Here is a 22,882-nt window from a genome sequence, read left to right as displayed (position 1 = left end):
AGAAGCAAAATATACATTCTTCTCAAACGCACATGGAATATTTTCAAAGATAGACCACATAATAGGACACAAAACAAGCCTCAACAAATTCAAGAAAATTGAAATCATACCAAGCATTTTCTCTGACCACAAGGGACTGAAACTACAAACCAACCCCAAGAGAAAAGACCAGAACACTCAAAATCACGGAGATTGAATAGCATGCTATTAAACAATGAATGGGTCAAGAATGCAATTAGGGAAGAAATCAAAAAGTTTCTGGAAACAAATGAAAATGAACTCACAACAACCCCAAATTTATGGGACACAGTGAAGGCAGTCCTGAGAGGCAAGTTCATAGCAATACAGGACTACCTAAAAAAGATAGAAACATTTTATTTGGAATGTTTCTACAAGACCCACCTCTTCTTTTAAATTAGGATCCCTCTCCTGGCTCTATAATCTGAGTTACCCTCTTGAGATGCTGATTAGAAATGCAGATTCTCAGCCTTACCCTGACCCACAAATCAGAATTTGCCTTTAACAAGGTCTCCAGGGGATCTGTGTACCTTAAATTTGAGAAGTATTGAGTGAGAGCAATTTCAAGTGTTTCTGAAGACTTCTTGCTTCAGGGTCAGCATTTCTTCAGGGTGCCAGGTTTAAACCCTATGAATGCCAGCAGGTCTTTGGAGTTGCTGTGAACAGGGTCAAGTTACAGATCACCACCAACAGCATCTCCAGCAGTCTGGTACCTTTTAGATGCTTTCTTAGAGAGCCTTTTTAAAACAAGACCCCCTGGTAAGATGGCATGTGTTTTGGCATGCAATAGAGAGCCTTCTCTTTTCTAAGGAGAGGGTCAAAAGTGGGTATTGAGTGAATGGAGGGGGGAAACCCAGGTGTCTGGGCACCCAGTTTTGCAGGTGCACCTGCTGGGGTAAAAGAAAATTCATATTGCTGAAATGAAATAGCTGTTTGATGTACACTGGTGCACTTATTTGGAAAACATTGCCCATAGATCTCAGAACTGTTTGTTGCATTTTCCTTAAACATTTCTCTTGTCAGAATGATGAGAAAATTGCTTGTGTGGGAACTTGAGAAGTGCAAATTTGTTACTACCTCCTTTGACAATGGTTTGTATTCAGAGCTGCTTATGAGCTGTCACAAATCATTTCCAGTTAAAATGTGCTGCCTTTATATCAAGGAGCAATGGAAGAGTCTGGGAGGATATGCATAGCCTCATGGTTCCAGCTTAAGAAGGACCCAAGCTTGTATGCTCTGGGTCTGGTTTTTAAATGGATAAATTAAATTGTAAAGAGTGAAAATGGCCTGGTTCCTGTAGAAAAGTCCTGTTTTGAAAATTCTCTCCCTTATAATAATCATCAGAAGCCCAATTTTAAGGCATAAATTTGAAATTTAGCCATTCTCATGATTGCTAGGATAGAGATCATGTGTGTCCTTTTGTTCTTTTATGATGTTTGTAAGACTCAGGGGCAGTGCTATTAGCTCATCATTGATAAGAACATTGAATGTATTAATAGTTGTTTTCCCACTAATAATGGTAGATATCCCTTGATGCATCTCTACCACCCATCCATTTGTGCTCATGGCCTATATCTGTGTTGGCTGCCTGGGGTTTAGAGTGCAGCCTGTGGCCTTGTAAATTGTAAAAAAAAATAAACAATCATATGGGATACTTTTTTTTTCAGTTGAAAATTTTATTTTATTTATTTTAATTGTTGTTCAAGTATGGTTTTCTGTCTTTTACTCCCATCCCAGCCCACCCCCAAGTTCTTCCCATCTCACTCCCATTTCCACCCCACCTAGTTTTTGTTCATGTGTCCTTTAAACTTGTTCCTGTAAATCCTTCCCCTTTTCCCCTGAAATTCCCTCCCCTCTCCCCTCTGGTCACTGTCAGCCTGTTCTCCATTTCAGTGTCTTTGGTTATATTTTGCTTGTTTGTTTGTTTTGTTGTTTAGGTTCCTGTTAAAGGTGAGATCACATGGTATTTGTCTTGCACTGCCTGGCCTATTTCACTTAACATAATGCTTTCCACCTCCATCCAAGCTGTTGCAAAGGGTAGGAGCTCCTTCTTTCTTTCTGCTGCATAGAATTCCATTGTGTAAATGTACTGTAGATTTTTGATCCATTCATTTACTGATGGGTACCTAGGTTGCTTCCAACACTGGGTTATTGTAAATTGTGCTGCTATGAACATTGGGGTGCATAGGTTCTTTTGCATTGGTGTTTTAGGGTTCTTACGATATAATCCTAGCAGTGGAATTGCAGGGTCAAAAGGCAGATCCAATTTTAGTTTTCTTAGAAAATTCCATACAATTTTCCATAGTGATTGTACCAGTCTACAATCCCACCAACAGTGTACTAGGGTCCCATTTTCTTCACTACCTCTCCAACACTTGTTGTTTGTTGCTTTGTTTATGATGGCCGTTCTGACTGGTGTGAAGTGGTATCTCATTGTGGTTTTAATTTGCACCTCTCTGATAGCTAGTGATACTGAGCATCTTTTCATGTGTCTCTGGATCCTTTGTATGTCCTCCTTGGAGAAGTGTCTGTGCAAGTTCTTTGCCCATTTTTTAATTGGGTTGCTTGTCTTCTTAAAGTGCAATCATGTAAGTTCTTTATATATTTTGGAAATTAAACCCTTGTCTGAGGTATCATTAGCAAATGTGTTTTCCCATATAGTTGGTTCTCTTTTTATTTTAAGACTGTTTTATTTAGCCATGCAGAAGCTTTTTATTTTGATGAGATCCTATTCAGTAATTCTTTCCTTTGTGTCCTTGCTCTAGGGGACATATCAGTAAAAATGTTGCTGCATGAAATATCTGAGATTTTCCTGCCTATGTTCTCCTCTAGGACTTTAATGGTGTCACGGTTTATATTTAAATCATTTACCCAGCTTGAATTTATTTTTGTATAAGGTGTAAGTTGGTGCTTGAGTTTCATTATTTTACATGTAGCTGTCCAGTTCTCCCAACACCATTTGTTGAAGACTCTATTTTTACTCCATTTTATGTTGCTGCCCCCTTTGTTGAATATTAATTGACCATAGAGACTTGGGTTTATTTCTGGACTCTCTATTCTGTTCCACTGGTCCATGTGCCTGTTTTTATGCCAGTACCAGGCTGTTTTGATTATAGTGGCCTTGTAATAGAGTGTGGTATCAGGTATTGTGATCCCTCCTACTTTGCTCTTCTTTCTCAAAATTGCAGCAGCTATTAGGAGTCATTTATGGCTCCATATAAATTTTTGAAGTAGAAGTGTTTTTTCTATGTCTGTAAAATATGCCATTGGTAATTAAATAGATATTGTTTTAAATCTGTAAATTGCTTTGGGTAGTATAGACATTTTGATGATGTTAATTCTTCCAATCCATGAACACAGTATGTTTCCATTTGTTTGTGTCTTCCTTGATTTCTTTCTTCAGTGTTGTGTAGTTTTCTGCACACATGTCTTTTATGTCCTTGGTTAGGTTTATTCCTCGGTATTTTATTTTTCTTTTTGCTATATTGAATGGGATTTTTTTTTCTTGATTTCTGCTTCTTCTGTTTCATTGTTGGTATAAAAAATGCCTTTTATTTCTGAGTATTGACTTTGTATCCCACTGTTTTGCCAAATCTATTTATTAGGTCAAGCAATTTTTGGTGGAGTCTATAGGATTTTCTATGTACACTATCATGTAATCTGCAAACAGTGACAGTTTTGTTTCCTCCTTTCTGATTTGGATGCCTTTTATTTCCTTTTCTTGTCTGATTGCTGTGGCTAAAACTTCCAATTCTATATTGAATAGAAGTGGTGAAAGTGGACAACCTTGTTTTTTTCCTGATCTTAGTGGAAAAGATTTTAGTTTTCACCCACTGAGTATGATGTTGACTGTAGATCTCTCATATATGGCCTTTATTATGTTGAGGAGTGCTCCCTCTATTCCTACTTTCCTGAGTGTTTTTATCATGAATGGGTGCTGTACCTTATCAAATGCTTTTTCCATATCCATTGATATGATCATGTGATTTTTGTCTTTGCTTTTGTTTATGTGATGTACTACATTTACTGATTTACGAATATTGTACCATCCTTGCATCCCTGGGATGAATCCCACTTGGTCATTGTGTATGATCTGTTTAATGTATTGTTGGATATGGTTTGCCAATATGTTGTTGAGGATTTTAGGGTTTATGTTCATCAGCGATATTGGCCTGAAGTTTTCTTTCTTTGTTGTGTCTTTATCTGGTTTTGGGATTAGGATGATGCTGGCTTCATAAAAAGAGTTTGGGAGTCTTCCATCATTTTGGATTTTTTGGAATAGTCTGTGAAGGATAGGGGTTAGCTCTTCCTTGAATGCTTTGTAGCATTCTCTTGTGAAACCATCTAGTTCAGGGCTTTTGTGTGTTGGGAGTTTTTTGATTCCTGCTTCAATTTCATCAGGTGTTATTGGTCTGTTCAGGCTTTCTGCTTCTTCTTCACTGAGTTTTGTAAGATTATATTTTTCTAGAAATGTTCCCATTTCATCTAGGTTTTGAAATTTCTTGGCATACAGTTCTTCATAGTAATTTCTTACAATGCTTTGTATTTCTGTGGTATCAGTTGTAATTTCTCCTCTTTCATTTCTGATTGTGTTTATTTGGGTCCTCTCTCTTTTTTTCTTCATGAGCCTGCTTAAAGGCTTGTCGATTTTGTTTATCTTTTCAAAGAACAAGCTCCTGGATTCATTGATCCTTAGAATTGTGCTTTTAGTCTCTATGTCATTTAAATCTGCTCTGATCTTGGTTATTTCCTTCTTTCTACTTGCTCTGGGCTGTCTTTGTTATTGTTCTCGAGTTCTTGTAGGTGTAGGTGTTATTGTTCTCAAGTTCTTGTAGGTGTAGAGAAGACCCACCTCAAATATAGGAGGATGTTTTTAGTGGAAGGAAACAGATTTACATTCACCCAAACTTCCTACCACCACATTCAGGGCAGTTGATGGATTTGAGTCCTGTCAACATAACCACTGTTGTAATTTCTGATAGAATAATATAGCATTAAAACCACATGTATACACAGCATCCTTTCCCCTGAGAAATCAAATACTTTAAATTTAATCTCTCTTGCAAAGAAACTTCACTTGATTCCCAGTCAATGATTAACACTCATAATGTCCTAAGTAAGTGGTAAGCTGTTTTCTAAAAGGTTAGAAAGCACAAAGGTTAGGCACAAACAAGATGACAACAAAGAGTAATAATAAAAGTCTGCCAAAATACTAACACTAATACTACTATTACAGAACAGGGCCAAGTAGGGGTACAATATACTATTACCAAAAGGACCCCCACTAGGTTCACTTGTCCGCAGCCAGAGGAAATAGGTCTCTCAATGCCAGAGATTTGTGAAAAGAAATGTTTATTTAAAGCTATACAGACTTAAAGTAGTGACCCGATGCCTTCATTAAAATATCAATGTCCTTTAAGATACCCACAGCCGCACACAGTCCTTCCTTCTCCCTCTGCCCTAATTTGGGGTATTATATCTCAGGAAAAGAAGTAGGTTCAGGCTCCTGGCCCCATCAGCTGTGTCGCTGTCAGGATCTCCAGCTTTGCACCCCAGTTAATCCAAAGTCATATGGCACCCTCTCATGGCCTACTGGCAAGAGTCCTTTCACCCTTCTTCCAGGCAAAGTCTCTTCTGCTTTCTAGGCCATGTGGCCAAAGGGATCACCCCAAAGCTGTGTGGTCCTCTTCTAGCTGCGGGGGTCCCCACTCTAGCAAAGCCACGTGGTTCTCCTCAATGGCTGCTGTGTCTGGGTTTAAATCCGCGTGCCAATCTTCCTCTATACCCCCATTTCTGACTCCTCCTACAATCAGTTACACCTGCCAGCATTCCTGTATTATTCCAAGTTTACTGGGCTGCCATCATGAGTCTGGGCAGGTGTGGCTCCATGTCATGGAGCCAATCTTCTCCAAGCTCTCATGCAGGCACTGTAACTAGGGGGAGCTGCCCCCCCAGTTATATCTTGGGTGAAAGTCACTTCCATCCCCCTGGCTCAAAGCATGGCCACAGCTATTTAACATATCTATGAAACCAGTTAAAGGTTACAGATATGTTAAATGACCATGCCAGAGGTTAGCTGCAAAGCTGTTGCTGTACAAAATAGCTCTGCATGTTCCTGCTCTATGGTCCCTTCCCCCAACTCACACCTGTGGGAGGAAGGGGTGAAGATATCCTAATATTTCCTGGACACCTTGAGTTCTGGACCCCATTCCAAATCCCTATTTGGGGACCCCTTCTTGGCTGTACACTGTTTCACTACTAATACTACTACTAATAAATTGTCTTCTCACAATAAAAAACAATGATGAAAACTTCTCCTTCCCTAATCTTCCCCTCCCCCTCCATCCTAATGAAATACAATTCCAGTTGCTCAGACAAAAACTCTGGTGCACCCTTGTCTTCCTCATCTCTCAGAAAATCCTTACAGCTCCACCTTCCAGGTCCTGATTCATTCTCTCCACTAGGACCACCCTGGCCTGAGAACCATCATTTCTAAGGACTCAATACTGCAACAGCCTCCTCTACTATTACCCCACTTCACTTCACTTTACCACAGTTATAAAACCTAAGCCAAGACACTGCTCTGCTCCAAGCCTTTTGAAAGGGACCAAAGTGGTCCCTTTCACAACCCCTACATGCACTCACACATGCACACACATACCTGGCCTGTCCCTCTCTTTTCCCCTTGCTTCTCTCTAGCCACATGATCTTGAACACTCCAGACAAGCTCCTGACTCAATGCCTTTGCACAAAATTCCCTCTGCCTAGAAATCTTCCCAATATCCACATGGGTCACTACCATGGATCCCTGCTTAAATAACACCTGACTAATATGATCTTACCTGGCCCCTACACAAGGAACCTTACTTTTTGTTAACAGTGGGCCTTTTAAAACTAAAGTAAGTGAGTTCTTGTTCTTGTTCTTTTAAATGTTTTGTTTTTTGTGGGGGGTTTTTTATGCTTGTTAACTTGTGGTCATTTTGTTAGGTGAGGTTCACTCTAGTTCAAACCAGGACCACATTTAGTTCTAGCACAGCCATAATGGAGGACAATACTGGATGTTATCTGTTACAGCAATCACTTCAGCTAGAATTTTAGGTCCTGCTATGCCCCAGATCAGCTGAGCAGCCTCAACGCAGACTTCCTCATCTGTGGAGTCAAGAGGAAACATAGCTTATCATTCCACTGTGTGAAACATTCCAATGATTTCCCAAAGCCTACAAGATCCCACAGAGTCTCAAAAGAGAAAACCCTTAACTAGCCTTTGGGACCCCTTGCTCCCCCCACACACTCCCTTCCCAGGCTGTTCCCCTGCCTGCATAGTGAGAACCTGCCCCCAGTCAGCTCATGCCTGCCAGGGAAGCAAGGAACCTCTTTCACATGCACGCTTGCCTTGGGGGCTCTCTCCAGGGGCAAGACTACATTTATTCACAGGACTACTTACTCACTACATTCTCTCCAATTTATAATCAGCTCCTGAGCTGGTGAGTGAGCAGGTGAGGGAGATCATCAGAGACTCACAGTTTCATGGGCAGTGACACCTAAGTATAAAGGGCTAAGTACAGCCCTGTGCCTGATCAAGAGCCCCTGTGTCCATTTCTACGAAAAAAAAAAAAAAAACTAATAAAAATATGACGGATTCTGATTGTTAAGCCTTTAAGAGGATAGCAAAAGACTATTCTGAACTCCAGGTTTCTGTTTTCATTGACTACTTTCCTTCCTTCTCTGTCTCTGTCCCTCTCCCTTTTTATTTTTCCACTGTGCAGAATTTTTTGCAGAACTTACAAGATAATAGACACCATGCCTCCCATTACAAATCAACCCCCATTAGCACCATGTGTCATAATCAGTCCCAAAAGGAACCTTGCCTGCTCCTATTAAATACATCATAAGAAATATTTATTAACCATCCTAATGCTAGTTTACCCTGCAGGATTAGAAATTCCTGGGGTGAATTAAATCAGGGGTGAAGTAAAAAAAGATTTTTAAAATATTAATCTTCCTAGATTTATATTACATCTCTATAAAGAAAGTCAGGAACAACTATAAAGGACACATGGACAAAACCAAGGGGGCTGGGTGGAATCAGGGGAGGGAGTGGAGGAAAAAAGAAATGGAGTCAATGACACATTCAGTAAACAGTCTAAGCATGCAGAAACATAGGATTCCCTCACGACTGCCTCTGGTCACTTGGAGGCTCAGGCTTCTGCTACCTGTTTGCCAAGCACCACAACTCTCCTGTATCCTCAGCAGATGCAAATACCTGAAACTTCTCATTCCTTTTTGCTCCTGTGGCAGCAGTCTGGACCCCTCATCCAGAGCCCAGGCTGGCCAGAGAGCCCAGAGATCACTCAGACTTGGGAGCAGGCACTGTGGAGGCAGTGTGCCAGAAGTAAGCAGGCCTGGACCCTAGACCTCTGGCTGCCCTGGCTGCCACACCAACATGCATTTGTCTCATGCTATCTGTTCCCTGAGGCCTTGTGGTGTGGGCAGCGGTTTGGAAAACTAGCAAAATGCCAAGACACAAAATAAACAGAAGAAAAACCTAACAAGACTATAGGGATACTACAGGGTAGGGCAAGAGTAAGTTTATAGTTGTGAATATGTAAAACAGAGTTTATTGTCATATTATTAATTACTGTATTATTTTCCATATGAACAACTGTAAACCTACTTTTGTCCCACCCTGTATACTAGCATTGGAACAAGCACTGCCTCTCTGTAAAGGGTCCAGATTCAGATATCCTTGTGCAGACATGACTGTGGATGTGAACAGAGGTGGCACAGGAGGCTGTTTTTAAACATTTCACATAAGCCTTACTTGTAAGATCAGCCAGTGGCATCTTAGTTTCCCACACCCGCTCCTCCAAATTTTTCAATAATCTTCACACTTTTTATAATCCAGATATTTGCCACATGCATCACAGTCATCTCTGAGATTCTACTCTGTTAAGTGTAGACTAATGGATTCATATGAAGACACCATGTGACACCACAGAGATACAATGCCACATTTTTATGTGACAGGTACACAAAAAATGCATCAATATTTACCTGTAATTCCTAATTCTTAAGATGACTAAGTACAGAGGTTGAACCTTGTCACCCACATCTACAGCAATCCCAGTGTCTAACACTGCTCTAGGGGCCCACCAAGTTCCAATGGAATAACTGCAGTGCCAACCCTGTCATCGGTCTTGGGTTTCTATTTGTAATTGTAATAATATTAGCAATGATTACTGGAAATATATCATGTGTGTATCAAAGTCAACCTGAGGCCAGTCACCTGGTTAGACACAAGGCCATGGCCTTCCCCTGGCTCCCTAGTACCTGGCAGAGTGTGCACAGTAAATAACTATTGAAGAATGAATATGTATTTGCATTGGAGCTTCAGCAATGATGTCAATTGTTCATTAAAAACTTCATTTACAGCAAGCAGAATTTTCCAGTACAAGGAGACATTCCAACACCTATTTTTTTCTCACTGTAAGATCCAAATCCCCTTCAAACAATCATTCCTGTGGAACTACAAGCAAAACAGTTTTTTCAATTTGCCTGTTTAGTCACCAGGGTTGAGTTTTCATATAAGCCACTAACTTGTTTTAAAGACCAGTAAGAAAAGTACCAGACTTTCCACATTTGGGTTATACAATCGCTCTTCAATAATGCCACTTCTTAAAGTGTACATAACCCCAAGAGGTCAACAGTGAAAATATTAATAGCTATGAACACTTTCGTGTGAGTATTTTAGCAGTTAAACCCATAAACCTACTTATTAGTAAGCTGGTAGTTCAATAATTCATTCAATACACTATTACCAGATAATGCTTAATTGGGGTAATGAATAGGACAGACACCAGCCAATAAATAGAAAAAGAAAGATAACTCTGCCAAGAAAAATTGTACATTTGGAGTAAGGGGGAATTCTTCAACATTTTGTCATCCAAGAGTGACATCAGGATTCTGGGCACCTAGGGAATGTGAAAGTAAGGCAGTTGTTCTCCTGTGCTTTAGACTCTGTGCTTTAGTCTGGCTCTTACAATCACATATTCTCAAGCAAATAAAATTATTTGGAATTAGAGAGGTTTTCTGAACCACTGGGTAATATTGAATAATAGACATAGCTAGAAGTGATCAAGAAAGGCTCTGGAGTGACTGCATGTGCCAAAGGATCCTATTGTAAATCCCTTGTACTTGGAACATTTTTCTTGGAAACTCAGGTAGACATCAGGGAAAACATCAAATCTAATTTCTCATTTAAAGGTACTTTTAGTAGCAACTCCAGAGCATTAGGAAAGGACCACATGACAACAAACACACAACCAGGTACAAACTTAGCAGTCCTCATATACAAACGTGTGAAGGGTACTGGTGAAGGTCATGATCACTTATTCAAGGCCAGCCTATTCAATAGCAAATTACAATTATTGGGGACAAGTGAGATTAGGCATGTTGATCACTGTTGAGAATGGGATTCACTATACTGTTCTCCACTTTTATAAAGTCAGATTTTATTATAATAAAAGGTTAAAAATAAAATTGTTTAAAAATTAAAAAAGAGTAGTGGCTAAATGCTATTTGGCATTGGATTGGATCCAGGAACAGAAAAAAATGCATTAATAGAAAAACTGGTGAAATCCAAATCAAGTCTGTGGTTTTAGTCAGTTTTGACATGTGATCAAATTATCACAATGTTAAAGTGATTAATTGTACTGTGGTTGAGTAAGATGTTAATACAGGTACAGCTAGGAGATATTGCAGGTTCAGTTCCAGACCACCTCAATAAAGTGAGTGTTGCAATAATGTAGAAGACCGTTCTGCATGGCGTGGGCCCAGCTCCCACTGGGAGATGCACAGGACCCACGCCCATGGATAGGTTCTCTTATGGGGAATCAGGCCTGCAATATACCTAGGCCTCGATGAGTCTTGCTTTTTGCTAAAACTCCCTCACCCTGAATTGAGAGGACATTTACTGCAAAGTAACTTCCTAAAATCCATGCTAAACTTTCCAAGGATGAGTGTAACCAGTTCAACTACTTTTGCCTTTTCATTTGCAAATATCCCTCTTCTGTGATGTGACTAGCAGCATTGGCTCCTTTGTTTTCTGTAAAAGGTAACCACCTAAAGCAAACCTGGGCAAAATGAGGACCATCATGTAATGGGCAGAGAAACCCAATAAAGGCCTATCATGGCAGAGGCCATGGCTTTTGCTCCCCTTGAGAGAGAAGCCATGCTGTCCCTTTTCCTCCACCGGACTCGGTAGTCAGTGTGAATGTCTCATTTCATCCATAATGATGCAGACACTGAGGGCCAGTGTCTGCATCACAATAAAGTAAGTTCTAATCATTTTACAACTGAAGGGCCTTGCCTTCAATTTGTAAACATGCAACATCTGTAAATTTTGATAAAGCAAAGCACAGTAAAATAAGGTATGCCTGCATTAGGGGATGTTGGATGAAGGCCTCATGGGAACTCTGCACTATCTTGTAACTCTTCTATAAATCTACAATTATTTCAAAATAATGAAAGACAACTTTTAAAAAAGCAGTAGCTTAGTGAAAAGAGAGGCATAGATTTTAAAATCCTGCAGTCTGAAAACATAACTCACAGTAACTACTACCTCCTGGCTCCTGAAAATCTAGCCAGGATGGAATTTAAAAGACTATCAGTGGAACATAAATAAATAAATGCATACATACATATATACAAAAAAAAGATGTACCAAATGAAAATAAATAAATAAATACAAAAATAAATAAATAAAAGGTTGTCAGTGATTGTTGGATATTAACCCCTTATCAGATGTATCAGCAAATATGTTCTCCCATTCTGTGGGTTGTCTTTTTACTTTGTTGATGATTTCCTTTGCTGTGCAAAAACTTTCTAGTTTGGTGAAGTCCCATTTGTTTATTTTTTCTTTTGTTTCCTTTAATTCATAAAGTACTTACAAAACTCAACACCAAAAAAAACAATGCAAGAATGGGTAAAGGACCTGAATAGACACTTCTCCAAAGAGGACATACTGATGACCAATAGAAAAAATGCTCAACATGTGAAAAAATGCTCAACATCACTAACCATCAGAGAAATCAATGCCACTAGCCATAGGAAAAGTGCAAATTAAAACCACAATGAGATACCATCTCACACCTGTCAGAATGTCTATCATCAATAAATCAATAAACAACAAGTGCTGGAGAAGATGTGGAGAAAGAGGAACCCTTTTGCACTGTTGGTGGGAATGCAAACTTGTGCAGCCACTGTGGAAAGCAATGTGGAGATACATCAAAAAATTAAAAATGGATCTGACTTTTGACCCAGCAATCCCAGTTCTGGGAATATATCTGAAGGAACCCAAAACACTAATTCAAAAGAACATAGGCACCCCTATGTTCATTGCAACATTATTTATAATCACCAAGATGTGGAAGCAGCCTAAGTGTCCACAATAGATGAGTGGATAAAACAACTATGGGACATTTACACAATGGAATTCTACTCAGCCATAAAAAAAAAAGAAAAGTTAACCCTTTCAACAGTATGGATGGACATGGAGAACATTATGCTAAGTGAAATAATCCAGTCAGAGAAAGACAAATACCATATGATTTCACTCATATGTGGAATCTAATGAACAAACTGATTTAACAAGCAAAACAGAGACAGACTCATAGATGGAGAGCAGATGACAGCTAGTAGTGGAGGGGTAGGGTGTAGTAGGTAGGGGTATAGTGATTAAGCAAAAAAGAAAAAGGACTCATGGACATGGACAATGTGGGGATTGCTGGGGGAAGGGGGGTATAAGGGGACTAAATGGTAATGGAAAAAATACAATAAATTAAATTTTTAAAAAAAGACTATTGGTGAGAATGGATGTGTTTCTAATTACCTTCAAAGGTCTTGAGTTTATCCCTGGTCTGTGTTGTCCATAGCATGCTACCACTGTACCTGTATGCAATGAATACATATGCATTTGCAGTTACAGAAAAAAAAATTTAAGTGCTTATAGTTAAAAAGGCATTAGAGACTTTCACAAACAAAACTTAGTTTTTAAAATCTTGTTATTGGTTATTTGTGATCTACCTGCAAGACTATTAATCCTGAGGTTATCATGTGCAAATGTTCTCACTTGTAAGTGTGACTAAGAAAATGTCAGAATGCAGACCACCCATTCCTCTAAATAAACTGGCTGAATGTTGCAATAAGAGAAGATAGCTTCTGACACAGCTCACTCCACAGTTCATCTCTGGAGGCCAATTTTCCAAGACACTGACAAAATGGGGAATTCTATCACTGTGGATCATGTTTCTTCACTGAACCTGGCCCATTCTAATACCTACTTCAGCCAATAAGCATCAGGCCAATCACCCTGTAAATGCTGCAGTATCTGCATTTTATATTATGCAGAGGCCAACTAAAGGGAAGCGATTACACATAACCTCGGTGTGTGAACACCCATCAATATTAAACTGCTCTCCCTCTCCTCTTCACCAATGAAGCTCTTTACAGAAACCTGAACACAGATTTCTGTCAGCATTCTAGAAAAGGCGTGGGAGAACTCCACACATGTCCCAAACTCAGGGCTGCAGAAACACACCGAATGCACATCACCAGGTGCCAGGCAGCTGAGGTCCCCAGGGCCGAGACCAGTGGGCACGGTCTGATCTCAACATAAGCAAAAATAGGTGGAGCTTGAGGGCAGTAATAGCCACAGACCACCTGGACCTGTTTAGGCTGCCAGCACAGCATCCTATGACATTAGCTCTTTAGTGAATGTTTTATGATGACTTTAGATAATATGGGTTATATGAATTTATCATTGTTCATATACTTTAGCCTCTAAAAATACAGAGACCCAACCTCCATGCCAATCTTCATTTACACATTGAATCCATTTTTAACAATGCATTTTTAATTTGCTCTTGAGCATCTACTTATACATCTGTCAGTGCCTGTCTTATAATTGCAGGCACAGACCCACTCTATAGAAGAGAGGAATTGACAACAACAGGGTTCTGAGCCCTGAGCCCCAATACATGCTGGACATAATGCTCAGCACTCTGCATACCCTGTCCCTCAGTCCTCCCACCAGGCCACAGGCAAGCAGATGCAGAAGCCAGAGAAGAAGGGAGGTAAAGAACAGGCCCACTCACATCTGAGCAGAACTGTATGGGCCTTTGCTCCATAACCCCCAATAGAAAGTCAGGAGCTGCCATCTGGGAAACAGTTTCTCTTGGCCCCTCTTGAAACAGAAACCATCATCCTGTCTGCTGTCATCCTCCTAAGAGAAGCTTTGCTGTCCACATTCCTTAAGAACATGTAGGCCATAGCAAGACATTGAGCAGCCGTGGTCCAAGATGTGGGCTTCAGGGACAGAGCTAACGCCTTCCTGCCCTGTGACTTGGACATGTGACTTAACTTCTCTGAGTCTTAGTTTCCACATTTGGAAAGATGTTTGGATGATAATAATATCTGTATAGTAAGCATTTGGCAAATCTTATATGAATACTAATTAGGAGTAGCAGTATTTTCAGGTAGAATAAACTCAGCAAAAACTTCAACCAGCCCCCAAAATTGACATCACTTATATCTAATGTATGAATAAAATACTCTCCCCTCACTTGCCTGTCTCACCTCAAATCTGCCCATCATCCCTAGGATTTCATAAGGATTCACTGATGGTGAGGCCAGGGTAGTATTAAGCATGCCCCCCATGGTTCTGGGCACAGCATTAGTCAGCCCTTCCTAGGGTTCAGGACTGGCTGGATGACAGCTATGGTACTCTTTCAAGTACCAGGTCACGTGATCCCAAAAAGTCAGAGACACTCCTGCATACTCTTTGCCTTCATGCAAAGAGTTTGCCTTCATGTGCTTCATGCATACTCTTTGCCTTCAAAATCATTTCTCAAGATTTTCCTCTTATGGCACTCACTACTTAACCCATCACCTCCACCAAATGTCCACTAAACTCAGAGAGATGGTAGTCCTCTCCAAGAATCTCATGTGCATAAGAAGTAATGCCACCAAAAGTGACAAGGTCCACAGGACAGTTAATTCACACGCTTTTACTTGCTTCTTACAAAGTGCCTATCAAAACTGCTAATGAGGGGACTTCCGGCAAGATGGAGGAATAGGTGGATACACCATACCTCCTCGCACAACCAAGATTAGAACAACAATAATTTACAGACAGAATAACACCCAGAACTGACAGAGGATTTATCTGAATGGAAGTCGGACAGCCAAGAAGTTGAAGTAGACCTGTACATCCAGACTGGTAGGAGATGATGAGCCAGGTGGGCATGGGTCAGCGGCACGCATCAGCGGCGCGTGGAGGTCGGGGAAAACTTGGTGCGAAATCGGCACAAAAGCCATCCAGCACGCAAGAACGCAGCGGTGGTCCCTGAGTATGCAAGCTGTGGCTGGCGGACCCAGTGAGGCGGCGATTGTGGACCAGGGCAGAGCTCGCAGCCCAGGGTCCCAGAGAAGGAACTGAGATCCCAGGAGAACGGAACTACTGCCATTGTTCCCTCCCGTCCCCGTTCCCGCCCCCACAAAAAACATCACAATCTAACGAATGGGGTGCCCAGCCCTGGTGAACACCTAAGGCTCCGTCCCCCACCACAAGAGCGGCCAGACCAAAAAAAAAAAAAGGAGAGACAGGGAGAGATATGTTTCCAACAGAACAGATCAGTCCCCCAGGACTCATCCTTTTGAGTGACCAAGAAATAGCCAATCTATCAGATGCACAGTTCAAAACACTGATGATCAGAGAGCTCACAGAATTGGTTGATTTTGGGCACAAATTAGATGAAAAGACGCAGGTGACCATAAAAGAGATGCAGGAAGATACACGGAGAAGAGCCAATAGTGAAGGGAAGGAAACTGGGTCTCAAAACAATACTGTGGACCAGAAGGAAGATAGAATCAACCAAGCAGGAAAGCATGATGAAATAAGAATTCAAAAACACGAGAAGCTTAAGAACATCCAGGACATTTTTAAACGTTCCAACATCCGAATTATAGGGGTACCAGAAGGGAAGGGGAAAAGCAACAAATTGAGCAAGTATTTGAACAAATAATAAAGGAGAACTTCCCCAACCTGGCAAAGGAAATAGACTTCCAAGAAATCCAAGAAGCTCAGAGAGCCCCAAAGAAGTTGGACCCAAGAAGAAACACACCAAGGCACATCATCATTACATTAGCCAAGGTAAAAATGAAGGAGAGAATCCTAGAAGCAGCAAGAGATAAGGGGACAGTCACCTACAAAGTAGTTCCCATCAGACTGTCAGCTGATTTCTCAAAAAAGACCTTACAGGCAAGAAAGGGCTGGAAAGAAATATTCCAAGTCATGAAAGACAAGGACCTACATCCCAGAGTGCTCTATCCAGCAAAGCTATCATTTAGAATGGAAGGGCAGATAAAGTGCTTCTCAGATAAGGTCAGGTTAAAGGAGTTCATCATCACCAAGCCCTTATTTTATGAAATGGTAAAGGGACTTATCTAAGAAAAGAAGATAAAGAAAAAACATGTATAGTAAATGGACAGCAAACTCACAATTATTAACAACCACACCTAAAGCAAAACCAAAAGAAACTAAGTAAACAACTAGAACAGGAACAGAACCACAGAAATGAAGATCACATGGAGGGTTAGCAACAGGGGGGTGGGAGGAGGAGAGAGGGGGAAAAGGTATAGAGAATAAGTAGCATAGAATGTAGGTTGAAAATAGATAGGGGGAGGGCAAGAATAGTACAGGAAATGTAGAAGCTAAAGAACTCATAAGTATGACACATGGTCATGAACTAAAGGAAGGGGAATGTGGGTGGGAGAGGGGGTACAGGGTGGAGGGGAGAGAAGGGGGGAAATGGGACAACTGTAATAGCATAATCAATAAAATATATTAAAAAAAATAAAGGTCATTTTGGAGAGAAAAAAACAAAACTGCTAATGAGACATATGATACACACTTTCTAAATATTTATTAAAATTAACGTTAAAATGAGTGCTCTCACATGCCCATGAAGATAGTAAATCCCAACCATAGGGTCCATTCATAAGCTGTGCTAGAAGTTCAAACTTTACAGAGGAACATTCCAACATAAAACTTGCTGGGCTCGTGTGTGCACACACACATTTCTGAATGAGTGTGAGTGTGTGTGTATAGTGTGTCAGAGAAGACGTGAGAGACCTAAGCTTTTGATGTCAACGTTTACAGGTGTAAAAGTAATTACATTAACCAGAGTACACTCCATATGGATCAATAAATAATTTTTAAAGATCTCAAAGATTAATTAGTACTTATAATAACAAAAAGAAAGACACAGTTAATACAGAAAACTGGGACATTTACCATACCATTAATATAATTTATGCTTGGCAATTAAATCTAATGAGTGACAGGTGGTTGGAGTTGGGTGAGGCAGATGAATGGATGGGTGGATGGATGGATGCTAATATAAAGTTTCAAGTACCACCTCATCTCATTTTCCCTCCTCACAGTTTGAGAGACAGTCTTAGGCACACTATATAGAAGTTAGTAAGTGCCCAAGGTTAAGATCCAGAAGTGGCAGAGGCCAGGGACAGCTCCACATCACACAGGCCCATGGCAAGGTGGCCTGACCCTTTTAGATAGTTGAGTTGTAAAGTACTCTCAAATAAAACATGGCCTGCTTAGAGAATTAAGATCAGCTGGAGTCAGACACAAAGAAGCTAAGCAGGGGTGTCCAATGTTTTGGCATCTCTGGGCCACACTAGAATAAGAAAAGTTGTCTTGGGCCATTCATTAAATACATTGTGACACGTAACCACAAAAAAACCTCATGATATTTTAAGTAAATTTACAATTTTGTTTTGGGCCTCATTCACAGCCATCCTGGATGCATGCAGCCTGCGGGCCACAGGTTTTACACCCCTGCAAGGGCTTCCAGCTTGAAAGACAGCTCAGAGACACTCAAATAGGGAATGCAGAAATGAGAACTGTGGAAACAAAGGTACAAAGTCAGAGGGCACACACTGGGAAAGCTAACTAAGCCTCCCAGACAAGCAGATGAGATGCTCCCAGCATAATGGAGAGAAGGCAAAGAAGCTGCCAACAACTGCTGCTCCTGATAATTGAGATGACTAAACAAGGTGGCAGTGATAATTTGGAGCTAACAGGGACTCTAACTGTTTCACAGTTGAAATTAAGTTGGGACAAGTGGGGCCAGAGCTAAGAAGAGGAAGGCCAAAGAAAATGGTCAGAGGAGATTAGAATAAACTACTTGAAAATTATTTTTATTAGATAATAAAATACCACATCTTTTGCATTTAGTTCTTATTTCTTTTTTAAAATACTAAATAAACTACAAAGTATTTGAGATTATCATATTTTAAAAAGTAAAATATTATCAATCCTTGTATTACTACTCTGAAAAATCCATTTCTTAGTGAAAATAACACATAAGTGCTTGAAGGTAGTTTTTCTGCATCTGAATAAAGTCTGCAAAGCTCTTGCCTGCCCTACCATACTTAGATGTCACTAATCACCCAAACACAGCCCCAGCCCTGAACTAAAACATCATTAGAAACTAAACAACCTCTTTGGAGCATGTCCTAAAACCTTAACAGCTTACCTGTAAAAGAAATGTAAACTGGTATTAGGGTGACTCAAAATTTACTTCTCTTACATAAAACTTCAAATATTCAAATTCTAAACAAAACTGTTTCAATGGCCATCCCTGGACACTTGTAAATAAAGGATTCTAGTAAGTCAGTATGTCTGAAGTACTTTGGTAATAAAACTATGTTCATCCCATTGCAACCATGACTGAAGAACACCACAGCTCAAATTTTTTTGGAAGGCTGGCAGTGATGGGGCCAAGATTCTCCCAGAGACTATTCATGATAGTCTGGCTCAAGAGAGTCACTTTCAGTGTCACTGCCGTTGACACCAAGAGGCAAACCGAGATGCTGCAGAAGCTGTGGCCAGAGGGACAGCTTCCATTTCTTCTGTATTGAACCGAAGTGCACACAGACACCAACAAGATTGAGGAATTTCTGGAGGCAGAGCTATGCCCTTTCCAGGTACCCCAGGCTGGCAGCTCTGAACCCTGAATCAAACAGCTCACCTGGACATATTTGCCAAATTTTCTGCCTACATCAAGAATTCAAACCCAGCACTCAATAATAATCCAGAGAAGGAGCTCCTGAAATCCCTGAAAGTTTTAGACAATTACTTGATACCCTTCCTCCCAGAAGTGAATAAGACCAGTGCTGAGCATGAGGGCATCTCTCAGAGGAAGTTTTTGGATGGAAATGAGCTCACTCTGGCTGACTGTAACCTGTTACCAAAGCTCCACATAGTACAGGCAGTGTGTAAGAAGTACCGTGGATTCTCCATTCCTGAAGTGCTCTGCGGGGTGCATCAGTAGTTGCATAATGCCTATATGCAGGAAGAGTTCACTTCCACCTGTCCAGATGATGATGAGATCGAGCTGGCCCATGAGCAAGTGGCCAAGGCCATCAGATAAGCTCCTCCTGGGGTTCTCTCAAGCACCCCCCACTTTTCTCCACCAAGGCCCCTAGATGGTTTCCACTTGGCTATCCAATGGACACACTCCAAAATGTCCAGTGGGAAGTGAATTCTAGAGCACTTGTGCAGGACTGCCTGGGGATAAAGGGATGCAATGGGGGATCTGAGTGAGCTTTTTATTGTGTATGGGATGGGATGCATAGGACAATGTGTTTCAGTAATAAAATACAGAATGAAAATAAAAGGTATGTTCAAACTCATATTTTCTTTTTCCTAAAAATCCTTAATCTCTTATTATTTTTTAACATTATATGTATTTTTGTAGCTGTTTTTAAATCACTTCTAGAAGAAAGCTGGGCACGCATAAAGAAAACAACAGTATGCAACTGGTACACAAGGAATGAATCCAAGATCTTCTATGTGACATATTTTCTGGTAGAGACACAGGTCTAAGCTACTCTTAAACATGATGAAATAGACCCTGGGGCCTGAGTCCTATTCCCACAGCAGAGGGGAACAGGCAACAGGAGCCATACCATATGTCATAACAAGTTCATCCTGTCTCCTGCAAGTGGCAGAAGGTACCAATGTATTAAGTCCAGAAATCCAAGACCTCTACCCTGACCTCTACTGACCTCTGTGGTACATGAGAGGCTCTGTGACATGAACTCTGCAACATTTCTTTTTAATTATAGTAAAATACAAAGACACATCAGACAATGGGGTAGTTGTCTTTAAAACCTGAACATCCATCAAGAGGAGTTTTGGTGTAGGTTGTCCTTAATAATGCTACATGAAACCAGCCTCCAGAAGACTCCATCATAAGGTGAACAGGAGGGCGGTGGTGGAGGAGTAGCATTTTGCTACTGAAGAAAGAGCACTCTGCAGCACCACTTCAGCAGGGACACCAACATTTGGAGGGCCACTCCTACATCATCCAATTGGTCAATCAGCCTAAGAAGCTATGAGACCCACACCACCCACCCAGAATCAGCACCAGAAGTGCCCAATTTGCTTGTGGGAAGTTGGGGAAGTTACTGAAATCCAACAGAGAGTGGAGCAAGCACCATTGTTCCCTCTCAGACCCTGTCCCAACATACAGCATCAGAGCACAGTGAAGTGGGTTGCCCCGCCCTGATGAACACCTAAGGCTCTGCCCCTCACTGCATAACAGGCACATCAAGACAAAAAAAATGGCCCAAACAAAAGAACAGATCAAAGCTCCAGAAAAAACACTACTATGCGATAAAGACATAGTCAACCTATCAGACGCACAGTTCAAAACACTGGTAATCAGGATGCTCACAGAATTGATTGAATTTGGTCACAAATTAGATGAAAAAATGAAGGCTACACTAAGTGAAATAAAGGAAAATGTACAGGCAACCAATAGTAATGGGAAGCAAACTGGGACTCTAATCAACGGAGTGGACCAGAAGTAAGAAAGAAATATTCAACCAGAAAAAAAATGAAGAAATAAGAATTTAAAAAAATGAGGAGAGGCTTAGGAACCTCAAGAACATCTTTAAACATTCCAATATCCAAATTGTTGTGGTACCAGAAGGAGAAGAGGAAGAACAACAAGCGGAAAAGCTATTTGAACAAATAGTAAAGGAGAACTTCCCCAATCTGGCAAAGAAAATAAACTTTCAGGAAGTCCAAGAAGCTCAGAGAGTCCCAAAGAAGTTGGACCCAAGGAGGAACACACCAAGACACATCATAATTACATTACCCAAGGTTAAAATCCTAGAAGCAGCAAGAAAAAAGGAGACAGTTACCTACAAAGGAGTTCCCATAAGACTGTCAGCTGATTTCTCAAAAGAGACTTACAGTCAAGAAAGGGCTGGAAAGAAGTATTCCAAGTCATGAAAGGCAAGGACCTACATCCCAGATTGCTCTATCCAGCAAAACTTTCATTTAGAATGGAAGGGCAGATAAATTACTTCTCAGATAAGGCCAAGTTAAAGGAGTTCATCATCACCAAGCCTTTATTATATGAAATGTTAAAGGTATTTACCTAATAAAAAGAAGATAAAAATGTGAACAGTAAAATAACAGCAAACTCACAATCATTAACAACCACTCCTAAAACAAAGACAAAAGCAAAAGCAAACTAAGCAAACAAATAGAACAGTAACAGAACCATAGAAATGGAGATCATATGGAGGGCTATCAACAGGGAGTAGGAGGAGGAGAGGGGGGAAAAGGCACAGAGAATAAGGAGCATAGATGGTAGGTAGAAAATAGGAAGGGGGACGGTAAGAATAGTATAGGGAATGTAGAAGCCAAAGAACTTATATGTATGACTCATGGCCATGAACTGAAGGGGGGGATGTGGGTGGGAGGGCGTGTACAGGGTGGAGGGGAGTGAAGGGGGGAAAATGGGACAACTGTAATAGCATAATCAATAAAAAAAGAATAACAAAAAAAAGAAGCTATGAGGCCCACAAATACAGCCTTTTGGTGAGGAGGCCTCGGGGAGTGAATTCACCACTACTGCTTCCTCTGATCCTAGTGTTTGTCCCTCAGACACACACATAGTCCAACCACACTGAAGTTGATTTAACCAAGGTTATCTCTCTCTCTAGGAGAGAACTCTGCCACATCTCAGTTCACAAAGTATTAACTTTTTTTTCAAAGTGATACTGAATGTTAGAATTGCTGAAAAGCCTATGTGAGGTTGCCCATGAACAATATTCTAGCTGAACCTGTGCATACATAATGATAAGAAATCACACAGGAAGAACTATACGGCTAGTTTTGATCTATACATCAAAACTATACATCTTTGGGTCCTCATAAACTAGCACAGTGCCATGTGGCATGCCCAACAGGACACATATAAAGAAGTAGGGGACCAAGTTTGCCAAAGCAGGACCAATTCTTTAGGCAAGAAACATGAGACTAGATCACAAACTGCAATCTTCCCCAAGGCTGCTGTGTCTCACCTATTCATTCTCTCCAGAGTCACAAAGACCTACTATGTAGCAGGCCCTATGTTGAGCACTTGGAATATAAAAGTACACAGTACAAACCTTGATGGTTCAGAGTTCATGTTCTGTGGGGAAGTCAGGCATGACATGCACATGCAATGCATGCAAACACAAGTGAAAGCATACACATGCACACTAAAATCAAACTCTGAGGAAACACCAGAGAGAGAGGGGACCTGCCAACCCAGGATGCTGACATGTTCTTAAAGACCTTCATGGGAAGAGGGAAGGTGAAGTGGTGCCTCCCAATCCAAGAACACAGAGGAAGGCCAAGAGTGTAGGGAGTGCAGGCCTGGAGAAGGGCATGAGCATGTCTGGGCGAGGGTGGCAGGGAGCTGGGCCTGCAACAAGAGGAGCT

The 22,882-nt window shown here is 40.8% G+C and overlaps 1 protein-coding gene and 1 pseudogene across 8 annotated transcripts in view; one reads left to right on the top strand and one right to left on the bottom strand.

Annotated features, from left to right (window-relative positions):
• Positions 1–22,882, bottom strand: part of LDLRAD4 (low density lipoprotein receptor class A domain containing 4) — a 621,642-nt gene that overhangs the window by 579,801 nt on the left and 18,959 nt on the right. For 2 of the 8 annotated variants that reach the window (XR_003685375.2, XM_036009357.1), the window contains exon 1: positions 12,908–14,848. The exons of the other annotated variants lie outside the window; for them this stretch is intronic. The gene's annotated coding sequence lies outside the window, so the exon portion shown is untranslated. Of the gene's footprint in view, positions 1–12,907; positions 14,849–22,882 lie in introns of those variants that run through there. 8 annotated transcript variants of the gene reach the window in all.
• LOC114507023 lies at positions 18,883–19,764 on the top strand (annotated as a pseudogene).

Source organism: Phyllostomus discolor, chromosome 9, assembly GCF_004126475.2.
Source record: "Phyllostomus discolor isolate MPI-MPIP mPhyDis1 chromosome 9, mPhyDis1.pri.v3, whole genome shotgun sequence".
Classification (NCBI taxonomy): domain Eukaryota; kingdom Metazoa; phylum Chordata; class Mammalia; order Chiroptera; family Phyllostomidae; genus Phyllostomus; species Phyllostomus discolor.
Note: the sequence above shows the minus strand (reverse complement) of the source record. Positions and strands in the feature narration are given on the sequence as shown.